Source organism: Canis lupus (assembly GCF_048164855.1).
Source record: "Canis lupus baileyi chromosome 28 unlocalized genomic scaffold, mCanLup2.hap1 SUPER_28_unloc_4, whole genome shotgun sequence".
Lineage (NCBI taxonomy): Eukaryota > Metazoa > Chordata > Mammalia > Carnivora > Canidae > Canis > Canis lupus.
In genome coordinates, this window is record NW_027326451.1 from 11,216 (window position 1) to 27,850 (window position 16,635).

Genomic DNA, 16,635 nt, shown 5'->3' on the forward strand with positions numbered 1-16,635 from the left:
GCTTTAACTGTATCTCCTCTTCTAACCTTGACCACAATCCTAAAGAAGGTAATGATGTCTCCATTTTGGACAGGAGGAGATAACCTAAGAGAGATTGACATGATGCTGATAGACTATGGGTTTGGGTTTAACTCCATCCATTTTATTTCTATTACTTTATGTTGTCTCTTATAATACCATTTTTATTTAACTCTATAGTTTCAGAAACTAAACCTCCCATGTAAAGTTTGAGTTTCTTTTTATTATTTTTAAAAATGTTGAATTTTGAACTCCTAACATACAGACTATGATCTCTAAAAATTATTTCCTAATAAAAGAGACCAGGTCTTCTTAGAGGATTGGCTAATTTCAGGTATGGGGCAGGAAGTATACAAGACCAGAATATCTTGTCATTCAAGAAATCAAGAATACACATCTCAAAGTCTACTAGGGTTGCAAAAGAAGGAAGAGGCTACAGATGGAATGATTTGTGCATCATTAAGGATAATAACTAATGTATTAAAGCATATCATATCACTTGGGCATTCTTCCCTGAGGCCCTGGGTTGAGATAGAAAGTCTTATCTGTTTGCTTAGTAAATTAAACTTCTTCCATGGAATCTCTTGCCACCGGCATTCCCAAATTAGCCCAAAGAACCCTGAAAGCAGGCAGGGAATATATCTGGCTTATCTATCATTGGATCCTACATAATCACTACTCAATACTTATTAGTTGACTAATAAATCAATGAACAGACAAAATAAACTTATATTGAAATGGTTATGCCAAAATGAGAGGCTCTTACTCTTCTTTAAGCTCAAGTAACCATTGGATAGTATAAAGGAGGAACAGTCCTTTCTCTGCAGAAAAATTCATGTATGAACATCTATAACACAAACAGATGGTTTTCTTTACAATCCTAGAAGGATTCTAGATTCACTGTAATCTGTCTATATTATAGGTCAACTACCTCCATTTTCATAAAAAAATGACTCAATGACAGAGACTTTCCTACCTAGTCAGGCTAACACACTGAAAAAAAAAATGCAGAAGGAGAAAGAATATGTGGACCTGAATGATTCATGGTATGATTAGAAAGCATATCATAAAATAGTTTACTTTACCTGATGTAGTCCATAACTTTTAGCATATTTTGATGAATGATTTAAATCTTGGAGTCTATCTAGGTAACCAAAAAAGCCCAATTATGTAGTGTCTTTATTTTTTGCAATAAGATTTAGTGTAATAAAGCCTAATTTAAAATTCAAATGATTTTTCAGAGAGGTTTAGCAAGTGTGGTTTCAGATAGTTTTTTTAAGTTGCAAAATGATCACATTTTATATACATTTGTAGGAGACTTTTCAATGCACGCTTAGAAAAAGGGTGTGGTGTGATCCAATAGGAGAAACATGCTTAAAAATACACCCCTTTTCTAGTCTTTCCCCTACATCTCACTCAGCTGTATTTTCTTTCCTTTCCTTTTGCATCTTATGGTTTATTGCTTAATTTTGATCTTGAAATTTTAGCTGTGTCTGAGTTGAGTCTTTTTCATTGCCAGGTTTGTAGTCAGAAAGCTTTATCTAGGAACAAGTTGCTGTTAACTGTTATGGAAATGACATCAGAGAAAATGCACTTTTATTCACATCCCAAAGACTCAAAGTAAGACGATTATATAAAGCCAAATGACCCTTTCGGTGTCTATACAATACCCCAGCACCTGGGACTACTTGGGTTTACATTTCATTCACATCAAAGGCACATCAGAACACACAATGATGTCCTCTGGAGTAGATAGTTGTCCTTTGATAAGTGCATGTGATGTGTTCTGAAGCCCCCTGGTCTCACATCCTTGGGCATTGTAAAGATAACTTAGGATTCCAGTGTGGTTTTATGTAAGGAAAGTGATATTAGAACACTATGGAAAGTAATTAAAGTTACATTAGAATACAATAACTTTTTTTCCCATTAAAACTGGCAAATGCTTTGGAGTGGCCCTTACTCTAAACAGGGGAGCACTGTTTTCATAACTCTGATTTATTATGTAATGGTGGACCTTGATCTACTCATTGTTCAGTTCACTTTTGTTTATCTGTTGGTGTTAACTTACAAATATTCCCAAGAAGACATACACTCAAGGCTTCCAATAGGATAAAACTTAGAAGTGAGATGCATCAGTATAATGACTTTCAGTTGCTCCTTTCTTTTGCTATTAGCAAAATTAGCAAAGCACACAACCGATTTCTTTTTTTTATAAATTTATTTTTTATTGGTGTTCAATTTTCCAACATATAGAATAACACCCAGTGCTCATCCCATCAAGTGCCCCCCTCAGTGCCTGTCACCCAGTCACCCCCACCCGCCGCCCACCTCCCCTTCCACCACCCCTAGTTCGTTTCCCAGAGTTAGGAGTCTCTCATGTTCTGTCTCCCTCCCTGATATTTCCCACTCATTTTTTTTTCCTTTCCCCTTTATTCCCTTTCATTATTTTTTTATATTCCCCAAATGAATGAGACCATATAATGTTTGTCCTTCTCCGATTGACTTACTTCACTCAGCATAATACCCTCCAGTTCCATCCACGTTGAAGCAAATGGTGGGTATTTGTCGTTTCTAATGGCTGAGGAATATTCCATTGTATACATAGACCACATCTTCTTTATCCATTCATCTTTCGATGGACACCGCAGCTCCTTCCACAGTTTGGCTATTGTGGACATTGTTGCTAGAAACATTGGGGTGTAGGTGTCCCGGCGTTTCACTGCATCCGTTAAATTTGGGGTAAATCCCCAGCAGTGCAATTGCTTGGTCGTAGGGCAGATCTATTTTTAACTCTTTGAGGAACCTCCACACAGTTTTCCAGAGGGGCTGCACCAGTTCACATTCCCACCCACAGTGCAGGAGGGTTCCCCTTTCTCCGCATCCTCTCCAATATTTGTGGTTTCCACCTTGTTAATTTTCCCCATTCTCACTGGTATGAGGTGGTATCTCATTGTGGTTTTGATTTGTATTTCCCTGATGGCAAGTGATGCAGAGCATTTTCTCATGTGCGTGTTGGCCATGTCTATGTCTTCCTCTGTGAGATTTCTCTTCATGTCTTTTGCCCATTTCATGATTGGATTGTTTCTTTGCTGTTGAGTCTAATAAGTTCTTTAGAGATCTTGGATACTAGTCCTTTGTCTGATACGTCATTTGCAAATATCTTCTCCCATTCTGTAGGTTGTCTTTTAGTTTTGTTGACTGTATCCTTTGCTGTGCAGAAGCTTCTTATCTTGATGAAGTCCCAATAGTTCATTTTTGCTTTTGTTTCTCTTGCCTTCGTGGATGTATCTTGCAAGAAGTTACTGTGGCCGAGTTCAAAAAGGGTGTTGCCTGTGTTCTCCTCTAGGATTTGGATGGAATCTTGTCTCACATTTAGATCTTTCATCCATTTTGAGTTTATCTTTGTGTCTGGTGCAAGAGAGTGGTCTAGTTTCATTCTTCTGCATGTGGATGTCCAATTTTCCCAGCACCATTTATTGAAGAGACTTTTCCAGTGGATAGCCTTTCCTGCTTTGTTGAATATTAGCTGACCCTAAAGTTGAGGGTCCACTTCTGGATTCCCTATTCTGTTCCATTGATCTATGTGTCCGTTTTTGTGTCAGTACCACACTGTCTTGATGACCACAGCTTTGTAGTACAACCTGAAATCTGGCATTGTGCCAAATGCACCCAGATATGGTTTTCTTTTTTAATATTCCCCTGGCTATTCGGGGTCTTTTCTGATTCCACACAAATCTTAAAATAATTTGTTCTAACTCTCTGAAGAAAGTCCATGGTATTTTGATAGGGATTGCATTAAATGTGTACATTGCCCTGGGTAACATTGACATTTTCACAATTTTAATTCTTCCAATCCATGAGCATGGAATATTTTTCCATCTCTTGGTGTCTTCCTCAATTTCTTTCAAAAGTGTTCTGTAGTTTTTAGGGTATAGATCCTTTACCTCTTTGGTTAGGTTTATTCCTAGGTATCTTATGCTTTTGGGTGCAATTGTAAATGGGATTGACTCCTGAATTTCTTCCTTCAGTCTCATTGTTAGTGTATAGAAATGCCACTGACTTCTGGGCATTGATTTACACAACCAATTTCTAAGTTGCTTTTGTGGTTGGGAATATGGATGAAGCCTATACGGCATATCTCAGCAATAAAGCATTTATTTAAATGACTATTTTCTTGTTCCCTTGACGAGCTGGCAACTAGATCTCTGATCAAGCTCATGATATTCCACGGGTTTGTGATGAACCTCTTGGCCTGCATTAACCCTCAGCAGGCACATCCTATTGCCTCATCAAATGTATAGTAACCAGCTGGCTTTCATCACTTGGATAATATTCTTTGACAACCAGCAAGACAGTTTTCAGCCAGAAAGCAATCAGCAGTTTTTCTAACAACAGCAACAGGGGGATTCCTGGGTGGCTCAGTGGTTTAGCGCCTGCCTTCGGCCGAGGACATGATCCTGGAATCCTACATTGGGCTCACTGCTTCTCTTTCTCTCTCCCTCTCTCTCTCTCTCTTTCTCTCTCATAAAAAATAAAACAAAACAAAACAAAACAAAAATCCAAAAAGCAAAAAACAAAAGAAAACAAAACCAGAAGGCAAAAGGAGAACCTTCTATTATTTCACTAATTGCTATAAATCAGGAACATTCCTGTGTCATAAGCAGGATATACAAAAAATACACAGTAAGGCCCAGCCTGGCTCCTCAAGGGATGGGCTCTCATTACTGCGTTATGGAACATGGCTCTAGGCAACCCAGTGACCTCACATTTAGATTTATCTGGAATAGAACATTTCATTTGTAAATGTGAAAATGATGATAGAGGATCTGAAGGGAGTCTGAAGATTTGAAAAAAAGAAAAGAAACCATTACAAAGATGAGGCAAGAAGCTACACGAATTGACTTGCTTGCTCCATTCCCGGCTTGGGAGATGGCCATACAGCATTGTTCCTTGCACATCTGGTTCAGATGTGATGAGAAGGGCCATGTGAGGCTGAGACGAAGGACATTTGGTGGTTTCTGTGCTCTATGTCTTCTCCTCTTCTCCTCATTCCTGCATCTATGATGTCTATATTTGCGCGACTCTTTAATGAGATGGCTTTGGCCATCTATATTTGTGTTTTGAGGTTTTTTTCTTTTTCTTAGACAAAGGACATGAATACATGGGAGAAGTGCTTTCAGATCCCTTCCTGGATTTTCTACTGAAAGTCAGATGAGGTTCATTTTCAGAATGCTAAAATGATATTCATTCAATGTTGGGTTCACAGTTGTTTGACTTCCACATAGCCATCCCGTAGTATCCACGTGGGCCACCTCTAACAAGCTTCCTGAGGTCTTTTATTGGCAGTGGAAGTGGGTTTTTCATCTCTGATGTGTCTCATGAATCTAAGTGGCCCAGGAGTTTATTTTCCTTCCTTTTCCTACACCTCCCACTCCTTCATTTAGGCTTCTAAAGACAAACTTTGAATGTGATTAATGATGGCAGAGATTAGGAACATAAAGTTCAAGTGCTGAATTGTTTATTTGTTTAAGAGAGTTGTTTTCTGGCTTTTCTTTACACAGCCACATGTTCACGTGAAGAGCTCTACTCTGTTGTTGGCTGGAAGAATACTGCTCAAGAGAGTGCTTGTTACAGAGAGAGGCAGGGGAAAAGTCCACTTTTTAAAGTAATTCCATCTTTTGGATGATTCTTCTTTCATTCTTTGCAGGGAAAGAGATGCATCTTTGGTGAGGTTTATATCAATTTCAGGAAACCTTCCAGAGGTTAGAATCTGACTGCTGGTTGAAACATGTAATTGGATCAGTTGGGGGTTCTCAGTGAAGCTCAAAGTGAAAATGCTGTCAGTATATGCTTATCGTATAGCAAGATGTATTTGGAAAGGGATGAAGACCTAGAGCATTTAGAGTTTGTATTGAAATTTTGTGTCTTAGGAGACACCTCACTGCTCAGATCAGAAATATATAATTTCTCCCAGAAGATGTACTGTCGTTCTCCAGAGAGATATTTTAGGTTACCAGGTTAGTTGTTCTTTCCTCACAGAAGGGAACAATGAGACTAACATTCTTTCTCCAGACGGTGATTCAGCTAATGCCATTTGCCTTCTGACCTAGGGCATGCCGCCATACTTCGAAGGCACTCACTGGAGCTGGGAGAGGCTGCATGGCAGGCAAGGCCAAACAGGTGTATCAGCATTGCTTTCTGGATGAGTGACCTTTGTACTGGAATGAGAAACATACATTTCCTTAGTGGTACTGGAAGGCAGAGAAGTTCACTGTTGTTTCAGCTAGATTTCCAGAAGCTTGAGCAGGGTCAGGTCACTGCCTCAATTATATGTTTAGCTCCAGTACAAATGAATTTTATATAATATGTGTCTAGACTTAATATGCCCAGATTTGAACAAAGAGAATTTCAAGTTTCCTTCACTTCACTCCTATGTTTGCCTCATCTGATTGTCTTGGTTGGCCTCGTTATAAGGATTGGCCCCTGCAGGGTGCTAAGTGCCTGCTAGTGCCACCAGGAACAGGCATTCCTGTCTAATTCAGAAGTCTCCTTCAGGTGGAGGTGGAGTCCCTGTAAACAGCACCTCTGCACTTCATTACTTCCCTGCCATATGATGGCAGCATTTTCGTGGGTAAGGGAATAACGTTCTCTTCATTATTTTAATTTTTTTCTTTCATGTTCAACATGATGATTATATTAACTTCAGTTTTGCCTTTTGGAAAATGATCCTTTGTTTTCCTTCAATGAAAATGTGTTACAATTGGAAATAGTGATTTCCTATCATTTCACCTTTCTCTTGAGAAGAGGGACTATGGAATTTTTCAATTATTCATTTATTTAGTCAACTTTAAATCTTTACTCTTCTCCTTATGTCTTCCACAATGAATGCTGACAAACTACAGGAAAAAAACACACATGAAACTTTTAATGTTAAATTTTTGAGGTTTTTTTCCCCTACATTTAAAAATTTTAGGATTGTTATCCTTTATGGGTTGATTGCCAAATATTTCTTTAAAGTTATAGCATTTGCTTCCTGTTTTCAAGGGTTATCTGAAATCAACTACTCAAATATAGACTAGTTAGAAAACACAACACTTAAATTAGACTGCACGGGGGGGGGGGAGGGGTGCAGCCACAGTTCTGTCCTAGGGCAGGTGTCAGGGCTTGTGTGTGCAAATGCAAATACTCGGCCACTGCAAGACCCAAGATCACACAGGCTCCCACACCCATGACCAGGGACCCAGCCCCACCTCACTTTGTGTCCCAGTGCATCGCCCTGAAATCTGCAGGCTCCACTCCTGAGGTCTGGGGTTTTCCTAGTAGGTGGGTGATTGCCCTACTTCCTTTACACTTTTGTCTTGTCCCTTAGAAAGAAAGAGAAAAATTTTGATGTTCCTTCCACCTGTTTGACACCATCTTTCCTTGATCTGAAGGTATTTATAAGTATTCCCTCCATGCTACATTTTTTGTAGAAGCCTCCCAATTGTTTTACTGCATCATTTTTCTTTTTGCAGTGGCCGGGGGCACATTTTGTTTACATTAAGATAAACCCTCATATACCAGTTGCAGTAATTACTCTGAACATGATTGTTTACTTAGTTTGTTGTGCAGACAATGCCAGAGATTTTGAGGGAAAAGAACAGTGATACCAAGTGGATATTTGACATGTGGTTCTATGAATAATAATGAGTAAGTAAAATTGCTATAAATCTTTTTTAATATCCAAATGCCAGCTGGGTTACTTTCTGTTATTCAGACTAAAGACACCAACATGATAATGATATTAATGGTCAGGTCATTAGTTGAGGCAGTTTTCCTTCTTTTGATCACAGTTGCTACCTATGCTGCTGACCAGTCATATCAGCAGACAGAAATTCATATGCAGTAGGCACCTTTGGCTGCTTCTTCCTGGCTCACCCTCAAAGTTCTTCTTTACTTCAAGGACAAAGTTCCCAGGCTCTTCACACAAGATGCTATCTTCTTTCCCATCCCTAACATCAGGTGCTCAGCCATCCACAGTACCCATCAATTCCTCCACATTTTGCAGTGATTGTGTGTTTACTGATCCATTTCCCCTTAATTAGCTACATATCATCTGTTTGGATACCTTAATCTAGGAGAATATTTGTTGAAGAAGTTAATTAGTCTGTATTCCAATATGTTGTACATGACTCTATGTTGTCACAATAAGTCATCAACACTGGGGTTTCTCATCTGACTCTGAGAGATAGCATATGGCCATGCTGCACATCCCACATGGTAGTGCTCCTAGGAAGAGGACTGACTGACCAACCACTCTTCCCCGTAAGTGCTGAGGGACCTGATAAGTTGGCTAAGTGGTGCAACCTTCACTTAGTTTCATGATCTTGGAATCTAGCAATGAAATTTTTGTATATAAATCTTTGTTTCTCATTCCTGATTAATTTTTGACTGAAAGTCTCAGGCCATAAGGCCACTGCCAATAAACTCACACCTGTTTTCTGAGGACTGGGCACTCAAGCTGGTTGCATGAGTGATAGAAACTCTCTCTCCATGGCACTGCTTTGCATTCCATCTTGCAGACGTGGATGCCCAGTGACCTGAGTCATTTGGAGAAGCTGGCTTCCATCCTCTGCCCATGAAGGAGGAGGATGCATTTCCTTTTGTTTGCATCCTTCTCACCTGCAGGCCATACTTGCTGTCTCACGGATCAACAGCTCAGCATGACTTTGTGCCCAGACACACAATTGCTGGGAGGTTTGAATAAAAGAGTTAGGAAATCCTTGTCATTCCTGATCACTATTAAGCAATCAATTTCCCTGGAAACTTACTTACGTTGGACCAGATAAGCTGTCAGCACTCTGAGTGGCCTTTCACTGAAGTGTACCACCTCTTGCCTCTTCCCCTGTTTACTTAAAACCTGCCTCACGGTCAGATTCTGTCAGACCCGGTGGGTTCACCGGTTGTCTCCAACCCACCAGTTAGTTCTCCTTCATTCAGGTGCATCATTGAAAGAACTAATTATAAGAAAATACAAAAGGATGTGCGGATTGACTCACTCTGATAGCCAAAAGTGAACAGAGAAGTCTGTTATAGAGCACTGTAGCTGTGTGAAGTGAAGAGGGAGAGGCTTCTTTGCTTGGCCCCCAGGGCTGGCTTTCTTTTCGCAGATAGAGATGGAGAGCAATTAGAGTCTGGAAGTATAAGCAAGCCAATCTGTTGTGTTTATACAGAGAGGTTCCCCTGAAGTGAGGCAGAAGCAGAGACACAAGTAATGAGCACATGTGTTTGGAAAGAGTATAAGGTACTTATAAATATTATAGTGGCGTCGCTATAGTTAAAGGTCTGGCAGCATTTCCATTATAAACTCTCATTGTCAGAGGTTTAAAAACTCTGCTGTAAAAATTCCAGGCTGCAACTTGGCATTGCAAGATATGCCTGGGAACAAAGCTTTTATCCCTGACCCCAAGCAGGTTTCTCTTGGTGTTCCCAGGAAGCCCTGCTTAAGTCTCTGGCCCTCTGATCCTGTTTGGATCTACTGGGGGAGCAAAGAGGCAGGTCTAGAGCCCACATGGCAACCTAAGGTCTTTTGGTCATTGAAAAGGGGACATCTGGTAAGAAGCACCCACACATTCTTTGACCTCTTATTGGGCATGAAGGTTGGTTTGCATAAGATGCTTAGTAAGGGCCATGTGTCAGTGGACATGCAAATAAGGTTAGGAAAATGCAATTAAAATCAAAATAGTAACATTGAAGAGCTAAACATTTTGCATAGCTAGCTTTAGGACCATCTTTAGGATCATCAGTGATTTGTAAGAGAAATCTCAAGGCTGCTAACCCAAGAGACTACACTTACCAAATAAATCACTATGCTTTATCTTTGATCCATAAAGTGAATGATCAAAACAAAACTGATTAGTATATTGGCATTGTAGGTTACACAAAGACCATTAGGATACAAGTAGAGCATTTGGAGAATTAATCTGTAAACAATTTTAGATTAATAAAACATTTGAGAGACCTTTTTTCCTATCATTTAATGCTATCGGCAAGTGAGAAATCTAATCAATGAATGCTCATTAGCCTTAACTGAAAACAAATGTGACACTGAACACATCTATGGGTCTCCAGTGACTAGCCACACTCAGTGAGAGGCTTCCCTTCTTTCCAGGTGCTCGATAGCGTGGACTGCTGCAATGATGCACCTTTGGGCAGGGCATCAGGCTCTTGCCCTTGGTGAGCTTTCCTCTTCATCTCATTTAGTCCTAACAACCTCTGCTCTCTTATCATTAAATTATCCCGCTTTGTCACATTCCTGTAGCAGCTGCAAATGAATGTCTTTTCCTTGAGTATCAGACTGACATGAGCTGTGTCATCAGAGACATCCTGGATGGTTAAGGAAGACAATTCATCAGGTAGCTTAACAGAGCCTAGAAAATGTGCCAAAGAGTTTGTGGAGCTTATTTTCAATTCAAAAAAAAAAAAAAAGGAAAAAGAAAAAAGAAAAGAAATGGTAAGTTGAAGGCCATGCCAAACCAGGACAGATGCTTTATCCAGAAAGTGAGGATTCCTTTCATGCATTCATTTGCCATAATAAGTGGTCAAGAGCAAGTCAGAAATTAAAGAAAAAATCTTTGTTCATATCCCATAGATTCATATTTGATCTTTAACTGCTCTCTTAGAATTACTGTATCATCTCTACACTGGTAGAATCATCTTTACCAAAGAGAAAATTACTAGCAATCTCATTTTCCATTTATTCAATTCTGTCAGAAATGGGGCTTAACTGATGTATAGGAGACTGACTTCATTCCCTAAGAAAGAAATACACTGTGATAACTGACCCTTCAATCTCAGCAGAGCCCACAGTATAAAAAAGTAAGAAACAAAAAGTAAAACTGCTTGAGTTCTACATAGCCCAGCTTAGATTTTTAGGCTTACTCTCAAATGCCTTGGCTTTAGTTTAGATCCTAGAAAATATGGAGTGAGGATTGGAGATTCTATTTCAATTCCAGATTTCCCTTTCTCCCAGTGGCAAGAATATGGGGGAGCATATAAACCAGGCTAAATTCAAAATATCAGTAGTAAGATTCAGGTTTGCTTACAGGGCAGGCATAATAGTTATATGAATTAGAATATTTTAAAAGAAAGTTAAATATATTGAAACACACTTCTTATTCAATCAGGCATAAAGTTTTCTGAAACTATGAGTCTGTCAGTTGACTCTATGCTTTGTTTTGTTTTATTCTGGAGACCAAGTGGGAAATCTGTACTGTGTGGCTTGTCTCCTGATTGCTACCTCTACTGTTTTGGATACTCCTTTTTCCTTCTCTCCATTCATCACCTCTTCTCAGCATTTTAAGGACCTCTAGGCAGCAGGACACATAGAACCATTTCCACTATTACTTCCAAGTGAGTGACAGCACCATTCCAGGCTGGTCTTTATGCTTGAAGAGCCCTGCTGGACAGGTTGCACTGATTTGGAGCATGCACATGGAAATATCCCATTACTGTACTTATTTTGTAATTAGCAATTGGTGGTAAAATTTGTTTGCTTGTCTTGTTGAATTTTCTTTAAGAGGGACATTTAAAATCTATTATGTCATTTTTAAGGTTTGAAAATGTGTATTAGCTCCTTGCAGCCAATACTAATTGTCTCCTAGATTAAACACAACACATGCACACATTACTCAGCAGAGAAGTCATAGACTATATACAGCCCGTTTTATGAGCCAAAAGATCAACATAGCTTTCACATAACACTTGGATCGATATTTCCTCTTATTGAAGTTGCTGATTAAAACTGCTTGAACTCTGTCACTATTTGTATAGTCTTCTGACCAGTTTAAATTCTAAAGTGCCTCAGGGCCTCCAGCCATCAATAGTAGAGAAGATCCACTTAGACTGGTTTTTAGTACATTTTTTTTCCTGTGGTAAATAGCTAAATGGGGATAGATTGGGTAATTTTATCACTGGGTAAAATTTTAGTAGTTACACATCTGTAAATCATCATGAATAGTAATTTCTCTCTGGATAGGATTATAGGAAGCCTTCTTGTTTCCAAGTCAAACTCCCCAACTTTGGGATTGGATGAAATTCCATGAGAATGGAGAGGGTAGAGCAGGGCATCCTGTGCCTGACCAGAGGGGGCTCTTAGGCGTCAGATTCCCACAATGTTTTCTTTAATTTCAATAATTTATACTGTACTCCGTAATGTATCCGTGTTTTACTTTAATAGAAAACTGACCCATAATTCCATAGTATAATAAAACTCTTGTTCCAGGAAGATTTATCCCCAACCCTCACCAAGTCCCCAAGGCTTGCATTGCCTGCTAGAGACCTCCAGGACTGTAGAATCAAAGTCTAACCCCTGGCCTGGCAGGTATAACCCCACTGCCTAGGTTGAGTTGATTGGAGTCGTTTTAACCTAAAAAAGAAAAGGCTAAATGTGGGTGACAAGATAATTTGTATTTTTACAGAAAACAGATTACAAGAGGTAGAAAAGCTAATAAAAAATTAAAACAGATCGTTAAAAAAAACCTGATGGTTTCTTCAATCTTGGAAACTAAAAACAGAAGGATATGTAAGTCTGTCCTTACAGTGAGGCCTTTCTGTGGTCTGTTCTAGTGCTAGAATTTCAAGATAGTTTTCCATTAAACATTTTCTCCAGGAAGACAAATACAGTTTTCTTACATTAGGGTTATACAGGAGATTGTAATTTTTTTTGTAGTTTGAAGGCATAACCATTGTTACATTAGTAATGATGGAAAAGTAGACTTTTCTTACAAAAATCATAAAAGTTGGACAATTGCCAACTACCTGTTGGCTGAGAAGGGAAGCTAATCTGCGGGCTAACTTCCTTTCACTGGTGTTGTTTTCTACAGAAATAGAGAATAACACTTCCCACAGTGCCACTCCTCTGCTGTCAGAGCTGGAAATGTTCATAGTCCAGGACAGAAAAAAAGATGATGCACTGTTTGTTGATTTCTCCCCCATCATCATATGGCCACTGGCCAGAAGGCAGCCCTTGGCAGCTAACAATGAAATAGGAAATGGCCTGCAGTAAATATTCCCTTCAATGCCCTTTCTGGCAACAACACTTGTCAGGAAAAGATGGAGGTATTCAAATGACTAATGTGTGTGATCTAAAATGCTTTGAGTTTATCTGGGGAATGCCATAAAAAAACCCAATTATTGTTTTCTCCTCATTTTCATCATCAAGAACACAAGAGATAACAAATGCCGGCATGAATGTGGAAAAAGTGCACCCTTGTGCACTGCTGGTAAGACCATGAAGTAGTGCAACACTCAGGAAAACACTATGGAGGACCCTCAACAAATTAAAAATAGAATTATGATATTATCCAGCATTTCCACTTTTGGGAATATATTCAAAGGAAAAAAATCTCAAAAAGATATATATACTCCCATGTTTATTGTAACATTATTTACAATAGACAAGACACAGAAGCAACCTAAGTAAGTATCTATCAATAGGTTAATGGATAGGTATCCATCAACAGATAAAATGTGGTATATACATATTGGAATATTAGCCATAAAAATGGGTGAGATCTTGCCATTTGAGACAACATGGATAGACCTAGAGGGCATTATGCTAAGTGAAATAAATCATACTGAGAAAGACAAATACCGTATGATTACTCATAAGTGGAATCTAAAAAATTGAATAAACAAAAAGCAGAATCAAAACTACAAATACAGAGAACAAACTGATGGTTGCCAGAGGGGAAGAGAGAAGGGGGGTTGGGCAAAATGGGTGAAGGAGAGGGGGAAATACAGGCCTTAAGTTATGGAACTAGTAAGTCATGGGAATAAAGAGCAGAACATAAAGAATATAGTCAATGATATTGTGCTAGTGATATAATAACACAGATGGTAGCTGCACTTGTGGTGAACATAGCATAATGTATAAAAGTGTCAAATCACCTGGAACTGATCTAACATTGTGGTTCAACTATACCAAAAAATCATCCAAGTCATAAATAAAGATATTAGAACTAAACCAAAATAAAAATCATAGTAAAATAGAAAAAAATTAAAAACAAAACAAAACAAAAGACCAAACTTACAGAAAAAGAGACCAGAATTGTGGTTTACCAGAATTGGGGGATGGGAGTACGGGGAAGGAGATAGGAAATTGGAGGAAGGTCAAAAGGTACAAACTTCCAGTTATAAGATAAACAAGTACAAGGGATATAACCTACAACATACTAACTACAGCTAATGCTGCTCTATGGTATTTAGAAAAGTAAAGAGGGTAAATCCTAATAGTTCACGTCACAAGGAAAATTTTTTTCCCTTATTCTTTTCTTCTTTCTTTATATTGTTATCTATATGAGAAGATAGATGTTAGACGAACCTATTGTGGTGATCATTTCACCATATATGTAAATCAAAGCATCATGTTATATGCCTTAAACTTATCAACTAGAAAAAGTTGATAACAAAATTTAAAACACGATAACTACCTTAAAGTATACAAAATTATCTACAATCTCAAAATCTTATAAATTTCGAAAAACTTTGTCTAATTTCAGATATTAAGTTCTGAAGACAAGAAATGATAAAATAGCTCAGTATTGGAGAAAGATTGCATAAACAAGTGTCCTCCAATATACGATGGATATGGAAGGTTTTGGAAAAGATAAAGTGGTATCTTGTGTCAATATCAACCTATCAATACATGGTTGCAGTTCTAGGGTGGTACTCTTTGGAGTCTGTGAGGCGCGGCAGTATTAAAATCATATAAGATTAATACAAATGTACAATACTATCATTAGGCTTCTGTCAATCCCAGACTTTCTTTCATTATGGCGTTAATGATTATTTACTTGTTAAGTGATTTAATTATTAAATGTGCTTACTAAAGTTCAGAGTCTTCACATTTTTGGATATATGTTAAATACTGTCACATATACATGCTTTTGTCTACCTGACATATTATGTCCTAGAGTAATATTCATTGACCAGGTACTTCTTTTCTGTATAATTTATTTTTTCTGGATTGAAGACCTCTTTGCCTCTTTAAGTGTATCAGAGATAGTAAATATATGTGATATATTTAAATATATGTTTAATAACTTTTTATAGTGGGTACACAGATACTGTGTTTCCTACTTACAGATGTTGAAATCTACTTAATGTTCTAAAGTTTTCGCAGTACTGGGCACCTGGATGGCTCAGTCTGTTAAGCATCTGCCTTTGGCTCAGGTCATGATCCCAGGGTCTTGGGATCCAGCCCCTCATTGGGCTCCCTGCTCAGTGGGGAGTTTGCTTCTCCCTCTGCCCTTCTCCCCTGCTTGTGATCTCTCTCTCTCTCTCTCAAGTAAATAAAGAAAATATTTTAAAAACATAAAATAAAATTTTACACAGTACTAATTTCAACTACCATAATATATATAATGAGAAAAATAATATGTTAGCTATTAGTATACTGTGTAAAGTAAGCATTTCTTGAGTTTTTTCAGAGCAACAGAGCACATTTTCCAACTCTCAGCCTCCCACCGTCACATTTTATGGATCTGTGAATAGTAAAAGTAAAGACAAGTTAATTAGCTTTCATTCTTGCTAGCTGATTGCCTGTGCTCTTAGCTACTTCATTCCAGTGATCTGCATAACTGAAAGCTAGTATAAAATCTATGAAAATTATTTATCAAATCTGTTAAAAGTGGCAAAGGTGCTCAAGTCAGATGTCCTTTATTCTTTAACGTTTTTTTTTTAATTCTTTAACGTTTTTAGAAAATTTTTCAAGTGTCTTAAACTCCCAAGTGGAAAAATAACCCACCAAGTGACTTTTCCTCTTCAAATTCCACCCTCAGGCTGGAAGGAGTCGGAGCTTTTGCGTCTGGACCTGTCACGAGTTTGTTCCAATTTCCTGTCCAACAGAGTTATGGCATCTCAGCTCCTTCATGGTTATAACTGAAGAAGACACTGGTTTTCACCTGTTCTCAATTTCAGAAAGAGAACTTGCTTTTCTTCTAGAATGTTTAGGAAGTATGGTCAAGTTAGACTTGATTTATCTTGCAAATGTTACTCTAAATCAGGCAGAGGATTTGAATATGGAAACAGATTTATGATTTGGGGAGTGTGAGCTTGGTGCTGGTTATTCCACTGGAGGAGTGAGAAGTCTTGATGTGAGAACTAGGGAGTGGGTTAAAAGGGAAGACACTGAATGGAATGGGAAGACATAGATGAGAGAAAGAAAAAAATAATTCTTTACAACCCAGAATTAAAACAAGGTAGTGGCTTAAAAATTACATTTGATTTGTATGAAATTTTATACCATCAAATCTATTAGTCAATGGAACATCAGATAGTCTTTATGCCAAGAAGGTTGAAAATTTTGTTGTTTTTTTAAACAAGTTTTCTGATGCCTTAATATGTATTTTCCATGCTAGAGGGTATTTAAGTATACTGTTAACTAACTATTCTTCTAAACATGTAGAAATAATAATATCTGAACGTGTAAGAGTGAGGGGTTAACTTACGTGGGACTTGGGTGTCTGTGGAGACCATGCAGTGGGACAGCTGGAGCCCCACTTATAACTACTCTCGTGTGTAGCTTTCCTGCTGAGAAAAATGAACACAGGCTCTTTGCAAAATTTCAACATGCTA

At 38.3% G+C, this 16,635-nt stretch overlaps 1 long non-coding RNA gene across 1 annotated transcript; it reads left to right on the forward strand.

Annotated features, from left to right (window-relative positions):
- The first annotated feature begins 4,807 nt into the window (after nucleotides 1-4,807).
- Nucleotides 4,808-16,277, forward strand: LOC140629664 (uncharacterized). The gene is made up of 3 exons (XR_012027491.1): nucleotides 4,808-4,898; nucleotides 6,574-6,649; nucleotides 15,840-16,277. It is a non-coding gene; the product is annotated as an uncharacterized lncRNA (long non-coding RNA).
- Nucleotides 16,278-16,635: the final 358 nt, after the last annotated feature.